Source organism: Portunus trituberculatus, chromosome 48 (assembly GCF_017591435.1).
Source record: "Portunus trituberculatus isolate SZX2019 chromosome 48, ASM1759143v1, whole genome shotgun sequence".
In the NCBI taxonomy this organism is placed as follows: Eukaryota; Metazoa; Arthropoda; class Malacostraca; order Decapoda; family Portunidae; genus Portunus; species Portunus trituberculatus.
Window position 1 is genome coordinate 19,908,761 of NC_059302.1, and position 15,881 is coordinate 19,924,641.

Below are 15,881 nucleotides of genomic sequence, written 5' to 3' on the forward strand. Positions count from 1 at the left end.
ACATTCAAAACACCAACCAAACCTTCAAAATGCTTCCAAAAGACACTAAAAAACATACAGATACTGAAACACATCTCAATTCACACACCCCGTTTACGTAAAATATACCTAAAACATCTAAAACACACTGAAAACACATCCAAAACATACTCATAACACCCTGCAACACTACTGAACACACTTAAAACGTCCCAAATATATCCCAAAACCAACAAAATGCATGAAAAAGAACTGATTTAAAGGGACACTTACCTAACAAAATATTACAGCTTGACTCCTCCCATTCTGCCCTTATTTCTCATTTCTTTCTTCTTCGTCCTCCTCTTTTGATTCTTCTTCTTTTTCCTTCTATTGCTTCCATCTACACGTCTGGGCCTAGGAACACATCAAAAACACTAGATAATAAACACAATATTAAGGAAATGGAGGGAAAAAAATATTGTGGCTAGGCTGCTGCTGCTCCTCTTCCTTCTCCCTTTCTCCTTCCTTCCTCCTTATCTTCATTTATTTCTCCTTTCTTCCTCCTTCTGCTACTAATATCTACACATCTGTACCTAGAAACAGACGAAAACGCGTACAAATCACTAGATATTAGGCAAAATATTGGCGAACTGCGGATTTGGAAAAGAGGCGCCAGCCCGGGGCTATAATGAGTCACCACCAGGTCTATGGTCATCAGAGAGAACGGGAACAGGGGTTATTCGGCTAAATTACGTAGATAATTTGATTTAAGAAATGACTGTTAGAAAAAATGACACCATGGTCGAATGGATGATATTCTATGACATGATAGATATTTAAACTAATTTTCAAAATATCAAAATATCTCCAGCCCAACTAATTTTTAAACATTTCTAGATTAATTACGTTAAAAGTAAAAAAAAAAAAAAAAAAAATCCACCCATAATTTTGCTAAAACGTTCTGTAAAGTCAAGCCACTTTCATTTGATGAGTATTTTATCACATTTCACGGATGCTCTGAGCTATCTTTTAAGGCATTCTACAGTGAGTTAGACCAAGAAGCAGAAACGTGAGCAAATGAAATAAAGAAAAATAAGAGTTTTGTTCAACAGAACCAAGCACCATTTGAAAGTCCCCATATTTCCCTCAATAGATTTATCTCACACTTAAAAGAGCATAGGCGATTCTTTGATACCATAAAGCACCACATATAGCTTGAAATAAAAAAGTTCAAAATGGGAAATTGAAATTTTTGACCTATAAGAATGCATTTAACATACTCCACTAAACGCTACATGTTTACTAAACAATCGTGTGAAACATACTTCAAGCACAACGAAACATTCGTAGAAACCATAAAAACGTACCATGGAAACATAATATTACCGTTAGGAAATATTTGAAAAAAAGTATTTGATCCTGCAGACTGCCGGGGGGAGGGTGATGGCTGGGGTACCGGGGCCCGGAGGCAACAATCGGGAACGCGTGTGTGTGTGTGTGTGTGTGTGTGTGTGTGTGTGCGTGTGTGTGTAGACATATTCTGAATGTGTTTAGGGGAGTTTTGAGTGTGTTTACGAGTGCTTTCTGTTTATAAGTGTGTTTTTTTGAGTTGCTGTGTGTGTGCGTGTGTGTGGGCCACTATAGCCCAGACACCACCACTGTTACCTCCACCGCCACCACAAGACCAATGCTGCCGTTTTAACCAGTAGCAGAAGGTATGTATGTGAAAGCAGCACGTGTATAATTATGTAATATAAATATCTATGATAACTATCTATTACTAAATGCATTATTAATAAGATACTATACTTGTACTAATATCACATTGATTTATTGGTTATTGTGACATCTTCCTCTTCGTTATCGTGTCTAGCTATGATTATTTGTCAAAGCAATATATTAAATTGTATTTAGTTGTACAGTGAGTGTTTGCAACTCCCACGGGACAAAAAACGAAGTGCTTAAAAGGCAGACTATATTGTTTCTTTCCATTCTCTCTTTCTGTCGTCTAATATACAAGTATTTCTGACAATACGAGTAAACCAGGGTAAAAGGATACTAAGTAGAGGAATATATACATTTTTCTATCTACATACACATGTACAATACCTTGTTATTTATGTACGAATTTATTTACTTATCTATTTGCCTACTTATCCATCTATCTGTTTATTTATCTAACTGTCCATTTACCTACCTATCAACCTATCAAATTACCCTTTTATCTATCTATCTTCACACAAGCTCCACCACCTCCAGCACCCGCACCTGCCCACCTTCACCATCATGAGCAGAAGCGTGTCAGTGATAGGCAAGGGACACAACGGCTTTATCTATTGCATCGATATCCTTCGCCTACCGTGTCGTGCATGTCAACTGGACGGATTCTGACGACACACCCTCCCAACCTACACGCCTCCGGACCCACCTAGCACGGGTGTGGGCGTGGATGGAGGCGTGAGTGAGATATTCGTGGTGTCAGACGCTAATCGAATACCTTTTGCCTCTGTCGCTTTCAGTGGGTTCTCTACACACTTATCAGGTCGCTACACGTGCACACTCGCGTAGGACAACACGCGTCGGGCCACGCGCACCACACACCTCAACTTCTTAGCGCCCTCACCGCGTAGTGCCGCTCACACGGTGCTTTTTCGTGCCCAGGGCCGGCGCCGTCAGTTAGCCACTCAGCCAGTCAGTCAGTGTGTCAGTCAGTCAGTCAGTCAGTCAGTCAGACAGCCAGATAGTTAGTCAATCAGTCTGTTAGTTTGTTAGTCAGTCAGTCAGTGTGTCAGTCGATATATCAGTCAGTCAGCGAATCTCTCAGCTAGACATTCTACCCGTCATTCAGACAGTTATTCAGTCAGTCAATCAGTCAGTCAGTAAATCGATATTCACGATGTAAAACAACCAAACACACCACCAATAATTACCACCATCATCACCAGCCTTCCTAACACACTACATCACCACTACCATCACCACCACTAATACAGAACACACTGACAACACCACCACCATCACCACGACTAATACAGAACACACTGACAACACCACCACCAACACATTGCAATACACAGAACATTTGTACACAGTTTATATTATAGTCTTTGGTTATACACCCCCAACGCCCGGCCGTTGCTCCACCGCTCGTCTGGTCCCGTCGGGTGGCCAGCCGAGGTGACTATGGGCGGCGGACTAACTTTCCTTCAAGACGTGTTTTCATCCATGGTGGAGGGAGGAACTGATGGTGGTGATAGTGGTGGTGGAAGAGAGGATACAGATGAATGAGCGAGTGAGTGAGTGAGTGGGTGAGTAAGGAATAGGATAGGAAAGAATAGAATGAAGAGAAAAAATGAAGTGCTGGTGGAGGAGAGGATACAGGTGAGTGAGTGAAGGAGTGAGAAAGAGAAGGACACGAAAGAATAGAAAGAAAAGGAAAGCTAAAACTATCTTATCAAAGTTCACCATTTTCACTCTCTCTCTCTCTCTCTCTCTCTCTCTCTCTCTCTCTCTCTCTCTCTCTCCACACACACAACGATGGGCGGCGTCATCAGCTCCACGCCCACTACCGCCCATACCTTCCCCGCCCTCGCTCACGCCCAGGCTTCCCCAGTTAGCCCATACGCTGCCGCAGCTGCCCTCGCTATATACTGTAATGAAGTGATTCAAGACACAGATCCACGCGTTCCAAAGAAAATTGACGTTTCACAGCCGAGGAGTGAGAGGGAGAGAAAGGTGTTATAAGGGTGTTTACTAGAAGTCTCAGCCGACATTTAAGTCTTACAAAGACTATTTCCATCTTTTTCTCGTCATTCACTATATAAAAGAGAATTCAATGTATTATCTTGCAGCAGTACACCTGATATAACTGGATTAATACTGCTTTGAACACTGTACTAGGCTGTGCCTGAACCCACTAACTATGTAACAAGATATTGGGTAAGGCAGTGTATGTAATAATCGTAACTACACGAGTATACTGTGTAACTTAACGCAGATGCAAAGTGATAGCCGTTGCAGGGAACACTCTTACTGACCCATCCTTCACTTACTAGGTCTACTGCAACTCAGCGCTGTTTTGGTAAGGCGGTGCAGCAGCAGCTGGCTATTAACACCGAGAAAACGCCATAACGGTCACCTTGCAATGCGGTATTCCACTATCAGAGTACTAAGCGAGTGATTGAGGTGAGGAGCAGCCACACTAGTAACACCTAACCACTCAACGCATTATAACTATCATACGTCTAATCAACTACCCTTCACCAGCTAATTGTCCACATGTGACTCCTACAATACACGATACACCTTCCTGGTACAGCCTGTCCATCCCATTACTGTCCCATCACCGTCCAATCACTAATGACACTGTCGCAACATAAATCAACTATATACTCTTCACTATCCATTCACTCACCCACACGCCACGTCACTCCTTCAGTACATTATTATACACCTTTGTAGTCAATTATCCCCCCCATTACCGTCCCATCACTGTCCCATCACGTCCCTGCTTTCCACTCTATTAGACTCACTTGTAAGTAGGTGGAGCTGATGGAGGAGGTGAAGCGGTCAGCGTGTTGGCAGAACTTGTGAACGGTGGTGAAAAGAAATGTGGTCATTGGTGGGGGTGGTGGTGGTGGTGGTTGTGGTGGTTAAGGTGGTGGTGGGTGATAGTGAGAGAGAAGCAGGGAGGAGGGGTGTTAAGGGTAGGCAGGTGGGAGGGTGGTGATGGTTGGGAAGATTTCATTTCATTTGATACTTTTATTCACAGATCGGGAAGTACAAACATATGATACAGTAAAGGCAAGTAAGGTATATAGGCATACATATAATTTGTGAATGAGACTTGTGGCAAGAGCTTACTGCTCGGCGCTAACTCCTTCAGTACGGAGACGCGTCTTTACCTTGATTTTTGGGTGTGATTAGATTATTTTATTTGCATTAGGAAGGGTTTATGGAAGTCAGAAGATTAATGGCCACAGTCTTTACTATTCTAATCCCAACATAAGTTTTTGAAGCTGTATAAAATCATCAAATAGTCACCATAATGAATAAGGAAACGCGTCATGGTACTGAAGAAATTAAAGAAAACTGATGTCAACACTTTAGAGCTACGCAATGCAGCGAGCTATTGAAACACATCTACACACACACACACACACCCGGTAGTTCAGTGGTTAGAGCGCTGGCTTCACAAGCCAGAGGACCGGGGTTCGATTCCCCGGCCGGGTGGAGATATTTGGGTGTGTTTCCTTTCACGTGTAGCCCCTGTTCACCTAGCAGTGAGTAGGTACGGGATGTAAATCGAGGAGTTGTGACCTTGTTGTCTCGGTGTGTGGTGTGTGCCTGGTCTCAGGCCTATCCGAAGATCGGAAATAATGAGCTCTGAGCTCGTTCCGTAGGGTAACGTCTAGCTGTCTCGTCAGAGACTGCAGCAGATCAAACAGTGAACACACACACACACACACACACACATTAGCGGAGTTGAAGAGTTGATGTAACAGATGGCAGTGTTTTAGTAGTTTTTTAGTGATTGAAACACACACACATAAAAAAATCAAGGTAAAGACGCGTCTCCGTACTGAAGGAGTTAGCGCCGAGCAGTAAGCTCTTGCCACAAGTCTCATTCACAAATTATATGTATGCTTATATACCTTACTTGCCTTTACTGTATCATATGTTTGTACTTCCCGATTTGTGAATAAAAGTAAATCGAGGAGTTGTGACCTTGTTGTCCCGGTGTGTGTTGTGTGCCTGGTCTCAGGCTTATCCGAAGATCGGAAATAATGAGCTCTGAGCTCGTTCCGTAGGATAACGTCTGGCTGTCTCGTCAGAGACTGCAGCAGATCAAACAGTGAAACAGTGAAACAGTGAAACAAACAGTGAAACACACACACACACACACACACCGCGTAGTGTAGTGGTTAGCACGCACGACTCACAATCGAGAGGCCCGGGTTCGAGTCCCGGCGCGGCGAGGCAAATGGGCAAGCCTCTTAATGTGTGACCCCTGTTTACCTAGAAGTAAATAGGTACGGGATGTAACTCGAGGGGTTGTGGCCTCGCTTTCCCGGTGTGTGGAGTGTGTTGTGGTCTCAGTCTTACCCGAAGATCGGTCTATGAGCTCTGAGCTCGCTCCGTAATGGGGAAGACTGGCTGAGTGACCAGCAGACGACCGTGGTGAATTACACACACACACACACACACACACACACACACACACACACAGAGTCAAAAGATTAAAAAAATATATATATTAATAGAGGAAAGAACGGTCAATCTCTCTATAACACGGATGTTAGAGGACTTTTAACTATTTTTAATGAAAATCATTGCTACTTGGAAAAGATTGTCAAAATATGCCGTGTCTGCTGAGCCTGTTGCTACATGCATTCAAACACCATCCAAACACGACTTTAGATCAGGATTCTGAAGATTTCAACTATAAGTAAACTAAGGTTCATATTCAGAAACGCTTTGCTCTCTCATCACGAAATCCCCCACAAAAGTTTCTGAAGCTCTATAAAATCACTAAATAATAAGCATAATGAATATGGTACTGAAGAGGTTCAAAAACTCATTGTACTCTTACCACGATTGTTTTCCAAGGCCAAAGAAATTATTTAGCGGGGTTTTCAAGAGTGTTTCTTCAGCTAATAATGTAGAAATCTTGTCAATCTGCCTCTAGAACCGTAAAACTATCTTTAAAAAGACTTTATTTTCTCACCACGACAGTTTTCGAAGGCCATAGAGATGATTATCCGGGTTTTCAGGAGTGTTGCAGAAATCTTGGCACTCTTGTCACTCAGGTGGTACAGGAAGATTGCTAACACTGGAGGAAATTATCAATGACTTTATTTAGCTATAAAGTCGTTGAAAATAGTAAAATGAATAAAATAAAATAAATTTGACTAATAGTAATAGTGATATAATATAAAAAGATTTGTTGTTTTATCAAATTTATTGCAATGATGGCATTACTCCATCACTACATTGTAATTTTGTGAAGGTGCATTATGATCAAAATTAATAATTAATGATGGATATAATTTTGAAATTTTGGCGCCAAGCGAGCGACAAAACGCCGCTCAGCGTTGAAATATAATTATTTGCTTATTTTGCAAGGATGTTATTTGTTTCTTATGTGAGGAATGCTTTGTTGAGCTATTAATTTATTCTTATGCTTTTTATTGTTTGTTTTGTTCGTGTGATTTGATTTTTTTTTTAATACAGGCCTATTCTAAATCTTATGGCAGGGGTTCTCAATCTGGTGTTTGCGAACCCCTAGGGGTTCATTAGATTTTCTGGGGTACTTAGATGGCTGATTTAATTATACATCTTTTGCAGAATGCCTTTGTCTATTGAGTTAGTGTCAGTCACTAAATTAGCATTTTGTTCGATGTCAAATTACTGAAGGTTCAGGTAAATGGTCTTATATCTCAGAGGGTTCTTAACGAGAAAAAGGTTGAAAACCCCTGATCTATAGTCTAAAGGCATAAACATTTTCTCCTACATTGCCCAGCCAACACCAATGAAAGATCCAAACACCCCAATTGGCGGCGTCCTTACCCAGGAAATAAAGAACACCTCATTGGAAAATTACTTTTTGAAGAATCTAGTATAGAAGAAAATAAAGAAATAATATTATTTTTTAGGGGGGGAAAATAAGAGAGCATAAAGTAAAAAATGTAAATAATGATTAATTACAGTTACAGACTCAGACAAAACCCAAACCAAAACACATCAGGAAGTGCCGATATCCAGGCTACACTTCCGTCTATTAACTGAACTGAATACCATGTTCAGGCTATGGCAAGACAGAGCTTAGGAACACGGTGATGAAAACACTACAGCACCCTCGGACTATTTCTGTTTCGGCCGCTAATTTTCTTTTTCTCATAAAGAAAACCGAACAAATATTGCTCTACTCATTCCTTGTGAAGAATTAACCTGTGCAGAAGCGAGGTGAAATGTGTGTTAAGGTTCCGTGCTGTATTTAAGTCTCTAGAAATGAAAGATCTTGGTACACCAGACAATTATGTTTTGCTCTATATTATGATGTTAGTCGTATAAACTCAAGTAACTATAAAGAAATACCATGGTAGAATAAGAACAGAAAAATACTGGAAGGAGTAAAAGCATGGTAAATCAATAGATACATCGTAATACAGTGTTTAGAGACGACTACTCTGTACCGCGAGACGATGCTGACCCACTCCTGAATTAAACCAACCTGCGAACACTGAAAATGTGACAGTTTGGGTCCTCTCCTATTGACATTAATCAAAGTATTACGATTTATTCACAATAGTAATATATTACACTCAGACGGAACACGGGCCTGATGTGTTTGAGATGTGGCATTTTGTTATAGTACATTTTGCACTATATAGCGAACGTTTAGGACCGAAAAACTATAGCTTCAGGTAGATATACAATAATGTTATCTATCGATTTTCAGTCTTAAAGTAGGGGAAAATTACAAATATTGATGCATTTCTTTTATAGTCCTCCTTGTTTCTCGAAAAGATGCATGAACTTAGAAAAGGTTGAAGAACACTAAACTATACCCTGAGAAAACATACGGTAAAAGAGATAATATATAAATTACCAACATCTCTATTATTACGGAGGCCAAGAATAATACCAAGACTAATTAAGTAATTCAGGGATAACGAAACGAACAACAATCACGAGAGCTTCCACGATAACAGTGTGAATGATAAGATGTGATTCCAGATTCCTGGATAGTTTCCAAGATAACAATACCATTCCAGTTTCCTCTATAGCGATGCGATAGCGATGCCATTCCACGATAAAGATAACATTCCAGTTTCCACAGTAACGATGCGAGTTTTCACGATGTCGATGCGGTTCCAGTTCTCACGATGCGATTTCACGATACAATATTGAAGTCCACTTGCCTACACAGATACTGGGACGAACACTTTCACCCCGTAAGAGTCCACCCCAGAGCCTTGGGTGCGAGTAGAGTGACGCTGCCACCTTCCTGCGCTGCAACTGAAGTTCTTTTGCCTACATAGGTACTGAGACGAACCCTTTCACCCCGTAAGGGTCCACCCCACACCCTTAGGTGCGAGGAGAGTGGCGCTGCCACCTCACTGCGACGCAATTGAAGTTCACTTGCCTACACAGGTACTGAGACGAACCCTTTCACCCCGTAAGGGTTCACCCCAGACCCTTGAGTGCGAGGAGAGTGACGCTGCCACCTCACTGCGCCTCACACGGGTAGCCATGAGCAATGACCCGCCACACCACTTCCCAAACACTGTCAGTGAGTCCTTTTCACCCCGTAAAGGACCACTGGTATTGTCAGTGCCTGGTGCATGGCGCACAGCGTGCCCTCGTTCATGGCGACTTGTTCAGCATGGTGTCATTATAAACAGAGGTCCCGTACACACCACTCATCACCAGACTCTATGCAAGGAGCCCTTATCACCCCTTAAAGGCCCCTCACGGCATCATCTGGTGGACGGTAGACACGGCAGACTGCTTAAGGCGACCCCTTGCCTAGTGTGAGGCGCTGCAAGTTGACGACAACCAGTGAGCTTGAAGCCGCAAAGGAAAATGAGTCCACGTTAACAATGGGATTCCACGACAGGTTGCGATTCCAGTGTCCACGGTAAAGATGTGTTTGTCGAGGATAACGATCCGTTTATCGAGGCTAACGATGCGGCGATGGCGATGGCGAAACGATTCAAAGTATTATTACCTACACAGGTACTGGGACGAAACTTTTCACCCGAAAGGGTCAACCCCAGTCCCGTGGTTATGAGAGCAGTGACGATGCAACCTTGCAATGCCTCACACGGGTCGCCATGAGCAATGACCCGCCACACACCACTCCCCAAACACTGTCATGAAGTGAGTCCTTTTACCTAACCTAACCTAACCTAACCTAACCTAACCTAACCTAACCTAACGTAAAGGACCACTGGTACTGTCAGTGCCTGGCTCATGGCGCACAGCGTGCCCTCGTTCATGGCGAGTTGTTCAGCCCGGTGTCATTATAAGCAGGGACCCGTACACACCACTCACCACCAGACTCTATGCAAGGAGCCCTTATCACCCCTTTAGGGCCCCTCACGGCACCATCTGGTGAGTGGTAGACATTGATCTCTTGCTTATGGCGACCCTTGCCTAGTGTGAGGCGCTGCAAGTGGACGACTAGTAGTGAAGCTTGAGGCCACCAAGGAAAAGAAGGACCTGCAGCCAGTTCCTGCCTTGGGCCCCAGGCCGGACCCGACAGCCACCTCCTTCCCCCGTGCGGCGCCCAAGGCCGTCACGGCCCTCAACAACTTTAGGCCGAAAGTTCTCAATCGTCGTTTAAATTTTGATTCGAATATAAAATCGTCGATGGTAAATGAAAAATAGCTTTGGTCTGAAAGTGTGCAAGAGTTAGCTGATTAATGAAACAAGGTGAGGCAGCTTTGCTCCGGAGTATTTAGTGTACTTTGCATGTTGGTACTGTGAATGTGTACGTGTTTGTATATATCTGGATAGAAACAGTAGACCAATGGTAGTTGTATAACTATTGGGGAACTTTTGAAAATTAGTTAAGCCTCTGGATAGAGTGGATGAGTGCACACAGGTTTGCTTGTCATATATATAAACTGCCACCTGCAGACATATTTTTCTATCTTATGCTCTTAGCAAAAAGCAAACTTAGTTTCCTTTATTTCCCTGATCACAATGACGTGTAAATATCAATGTTTTCAAATATGGGGAAACACTAGGAGAGAACCCAAACTCCCGTTGAAGTTGCAATATTCAACGGATATCGTAATATTTCACAGAAAAGATGGTCAACTGTATATCGTATATTTTTAATATTCTTCTGTCACATAAAGACATATCAAGATAGGTAAAGTTTCAAGCATGTATCTACGACCTAATGATGTTAGCTCATGGACAGTGGCCATCCTGACAGCGCGAAACCCCAGAGTGTTCATAAGATTTCCAGGGATACTTAGATGGCTGATCTAATAAATCCTTTGCAGTATATACCATTGCATATTGAGTTCCATGTTCCATGTGATAATACTGGGGGTTCGGGTAGATGGTCTTATAACTCATGGGGTTCTTAACGATAAAAAGGTTGAAAACCCCTGCTTTAAAGGAATGATGGTGCCCCGCCCCAAGCCCCGCCCCGCCTGGTATCCGCGGCGGGGCTCTCAGCATATATATCTGGGAAACGGGGAGGACCGCGCGTCCTTCCCTCCCCTCATTACAGTGCCATATCATTGTTAGCGTGGATTTAAGCAACTTTTCTTGCATATATATATATATATATATATATATATATATATATATATATATATATATATATATATATATACTAACTAGTGTTGTGAGAGTGTTCCAGTGTTGAAAAGACTCAAATTGAACATTGAAATAACGTACATTTTTACCCCTCGTTCATTTTACCACCAAAATTTTCTAGTCACAATTGTCGAAAATCATTATTCATGAGGGAGCATATGAGTGAATAATGAAGCGTGTCACCCTAGGGTATATGTATATATATATATATATATATATATATATATATATATATATATATATATATATATATATATATATATATATATATATATATATATATATATATAAATCAAGAGTGATATCCTGGGGTATATATATATATATATATATATATATATATATATATATATATATATATATATATATATATATATATATATATACAAGTGGGTAGTGGCAACCAGGGTGAATGGGGAAAGTGACAGCATGTCGTATAACTCCGTGGATTACTATTTGTAGGACATGTCACCGTCACCGTCAGTCACCCCCATCGTCACTCCACTGTCACCAATGTAAGTACAGCCATTCATGCATGTTCACCTGTCTTTCATCTATTATTGATTCTCTCTCTCTCTCTCTCTCTCATGGCAGCCTGGCATGGTGACTCCAGCCAGAGGTAATCAGTGTGGTGGTTCATGTTGAGGTCAACATTGTCACATACCTGAACATGATCTGCGTGATGGGATGGTATAGTGCATGTACCTGTGCCCAGTGTTGCTGACCTGCCACGTACCACATAAGCTTCGTCAACATCTTATGCAATCACCAGTAAAACAGTGTCGCCCCCCCCCCTCACTGCTACCTTATGTCACATCAACTCTTGACCTACGCTAATATATGTGTGTCTGTGTGTTGTGGTGTTTAAAGCGCTCACTGCATTGCGTACCTCTAGTGTCAACATCACCTTTACCGTAAGCTGTATATTGGGAGGTTACTGTTGTGCTTGCGGCGCCACTGTGTCAGTCTATAACACCTCCAAATACATCTAAAACAACCCAAACACATCACATTTATAACACCTCCAAACATATTTATAACACCCCCAAACACATCTAAAACACCCCAGACACATTTAGAACAACTCCAAACATACTCGTATATATATAACATCTTTAACAAATCTATAATACCCCAGACTTCTAAAACACCTCCAAATACATCTATAATCCCCCCCAAACACATATATAACACCTCCAAACACATCTAAAACCTCCAAATACATCTATAATACCCCAAACAGATCTATAACACCCCAAACACATCTATAACACCCCCCAACATATCAATAACACCTCCAAATACATCTATAACATCCCAGACATACCTAGATCCATGAAAATAATAATAATAATAATAATAATAATAATAATAAATAAATAAAAACTCATGACTTAGCAAAGGACATTACAGACAAAGCTTTGGTATCAAGAGGAACTAGCTAAATCTTTTCTTCTTGGCATTTTCCTGTTTAGCCACTTCCTCGTCTTTTCTCACTCTTTCTATTCTTGTCTACATACCAGTTTAGATATAGCTGGAAATCATGAAGTATCTAGCCCTGTTTTCAAATAAAGTAAATTAAATATGGATTTCTATATTTCTTACCTCTTGAGACTGAGTTCATTTTTTGTTTCCCAAGTAGTAATTTCAACATGACCAGTATTTCATCCAATAGTCTAGTTTTTAAGAATGTGATGTACTTCAAAATGGATACTATGCAATATAATACACTTAGATGCAAGTCTTTATATGCACAACAGATGCATCTTAAAAAGCTGGTAAAAATAATAAATAAATAAAAACATTGATTTCACAAAGTACATATTTATTTATGTCAAAATCTTCTGCAATTTATGTTGATAGCTGTACACATGATACAAATACTATTTACAACAAAATAATCCAATAAGGCATAGCAGCCTAGCCATCAGAGTGAGATCATGTTTGTCTGTCTGCCTGATGACACAAACTCAAGTTATCTTCTGCTACCTTGGTTCCTGAGAATAAATGCATCAATAAATGGCATATATGAGAGCTCCATGGAAATACATTTCACTTTAAATAGTGAGCCTTGGGAACCTCAAGATTACTGCAGCAGTGGAGCATGTATGAGTCCTGCTATGGAAGGACAAAGTCTCTCATTACTCAACATTACCTACAAGTCCATTCTTCCTCAGCAACAAATTGACTACATGAGTGCCAATCATCATTTGGAAATACAGATTTTGAACATGACTGCAATTAAGACTGTCAGAGTAACACTCAGTTCAAGCTGTCTAATTAAAACATTCATTCTAATACTGCAGATCAATTACAACAAATACAAAATCTTTCATTTGGCATCAGCAAGAAAAAAAAAAGCTCCCTTATCATACATTTTTACACAAGTGAAGCTAAATTCTCATAGCATTAAGATGGAAAGTCTTGGCTCTACATAACTTCACATAAATAAGAATTAACACTTTCTTCATATGGTGCAACCTATTTCTATCACTCCTCAGATGTGTCTGTAGCTAAACAAGTTAATCTCTAAATAGTATAAATGATGTGACTAGAATCTCAGTTGGTCTCAAATCTTGTGTGCTGAACTGTTTAGCCATTTTTTGATGACGAGCTGAAAGGCTGCTTGCCTTGTCTTCAAATGTTCTGATTAAAACAAACAAACACACACACACACGCACACAAAGTTCTTTTTTTTTCTTTTTGCAACATTGCATTCACCTGAGTTTTCTTAATATGTGCAGTACTGAAACACTTGCCTCCCACATATGTATAGTAAGAGATCAGTTGCAATATATGGAATCATCCTCTCAAGAATACTCATGTGACCTTACATACATACATTTTCATCATCCTACCAACCCAGGTATCTCAAAATTCATCAGATAAAAGTGCACTCTTAACCATGGGTAATTTCAGATCAATATTGTGAAGTTTCTTATCAGGCATTCCATTGCTTTCCCAGCTTACCATGGCCTAACAGACAGCTGCAAGGGGACATAGTGAAACCAAGCTTTAAATCAATGTCTGGTCATTTCACAAAGGTAGTAAAACCTGTCTCAAAATCAATGACATATCAGAGATGAGATATGAATAATACCAAGCATACAGAGCTGGTTTGTATGGCATTAGCTGAGCCACAACCATTGTCCCCAATGAGTCTCCCATCCTTGTCAGAACCATCACAGCACTGCATGTAGTGAGGATGGGAAGTCTCTGTGGAGCATTATAGTACATACAATAGTGTGATGTTCAGATATGACAAAAAATGTGGTAACATTCAAGTGTAGTAAGTCAAATACTATGGTAACCCCATGTCCTGATGCTTACTGAATCAATACAAGAGTTCTAGCTATAGCAGATGGGAAAAGGTTAAAAAGAGAACTGCATTTACCATCATAGAGTCATCCTAAAAATAAGCAACAAAGTGAGTTCACAGCAAATGAGCACCGTGTGGGTGAGTACTTAGCTCATCTAACAGAGGAGGTTCATTGGACAGGGTGCTTCACGGTGCACACTGGGGAACCACTGGTGAGTCTCATCACACGGGCTGTGCTGCTAACACCTGAGGGGAGCAGAGTCCATCTGGTGGAATCTTCTCTTTATCTTCATGCTCTTTGGGGAGTTTGTTGCCGAAGACAGCCAAGCATGTGAAATTAAGTTATGTGGTAGTGAAACAATGTACGATGGCAGTGGTGTACAAATGGCAGTGATTGATAAAGATTTAGTCAATACTTACAAGCCACAAGAGTTTCCAATCTTTTGATGAGAATAACACTTGTGTAACACAGACTGTAACATACAACTTATCCTAACACTTGGAGCATGTCTGTAATTCACACACACTTCTATAAGGCCAGGGTTGGCATTAGTTAAAAAGTCTTTAAAGCCACATCTCTGGTACTGCATGCATCCCATGCCATCAAACACGTCACAACATTTTTTGCAAAGTCTGGTTTCAAAACAGTATTTTCTCAGGAGATGCTAGCCATTGTATATCAAGTGTCAAACAATACCATGTTTGCCAAGGCTTTTCTCAATAAGCAATAACTGATTGCTTTCTTTCAGTTTCTTAGTGATCATTTTCATTGTGCTTGGCAACACAGCTAACTGACACTGACTACAAAGTTGTCTTATATGATTCACAGGTACACAGCAAGCTCAGGTGCAAACAGCAGTGATGGCAACAACACAAATACTGAACATCCTCCTGACAATTAATGACAAAATGCAATGATTCACAGCTGACATCTCAATGATTCTCTACAGTGATGACTGTAGGAAATCTTTGTGCTAAGGATCTACATGAGCAAAAGCTATGTATATGATGGCAATCACAATATATATAATCTTTGGAAGATCACAGACAGAGGCCCAGTCTTGCTTCCTTGCTTCAGGGCAAACTGCAGTAAACTTTCAGCAACACTGCACTTTAACACAAACCATGTCACCCACTGGCCATGACCAGGGCCATCCAAGGTTTTAAGGCGGGTTCACACGTGTTAATATGCGGCTGGAATTGCCAGTCGCCATAGTTTTCGACTGGATTTTGGTGCCTAGCGGATTAAGAAAGCAGC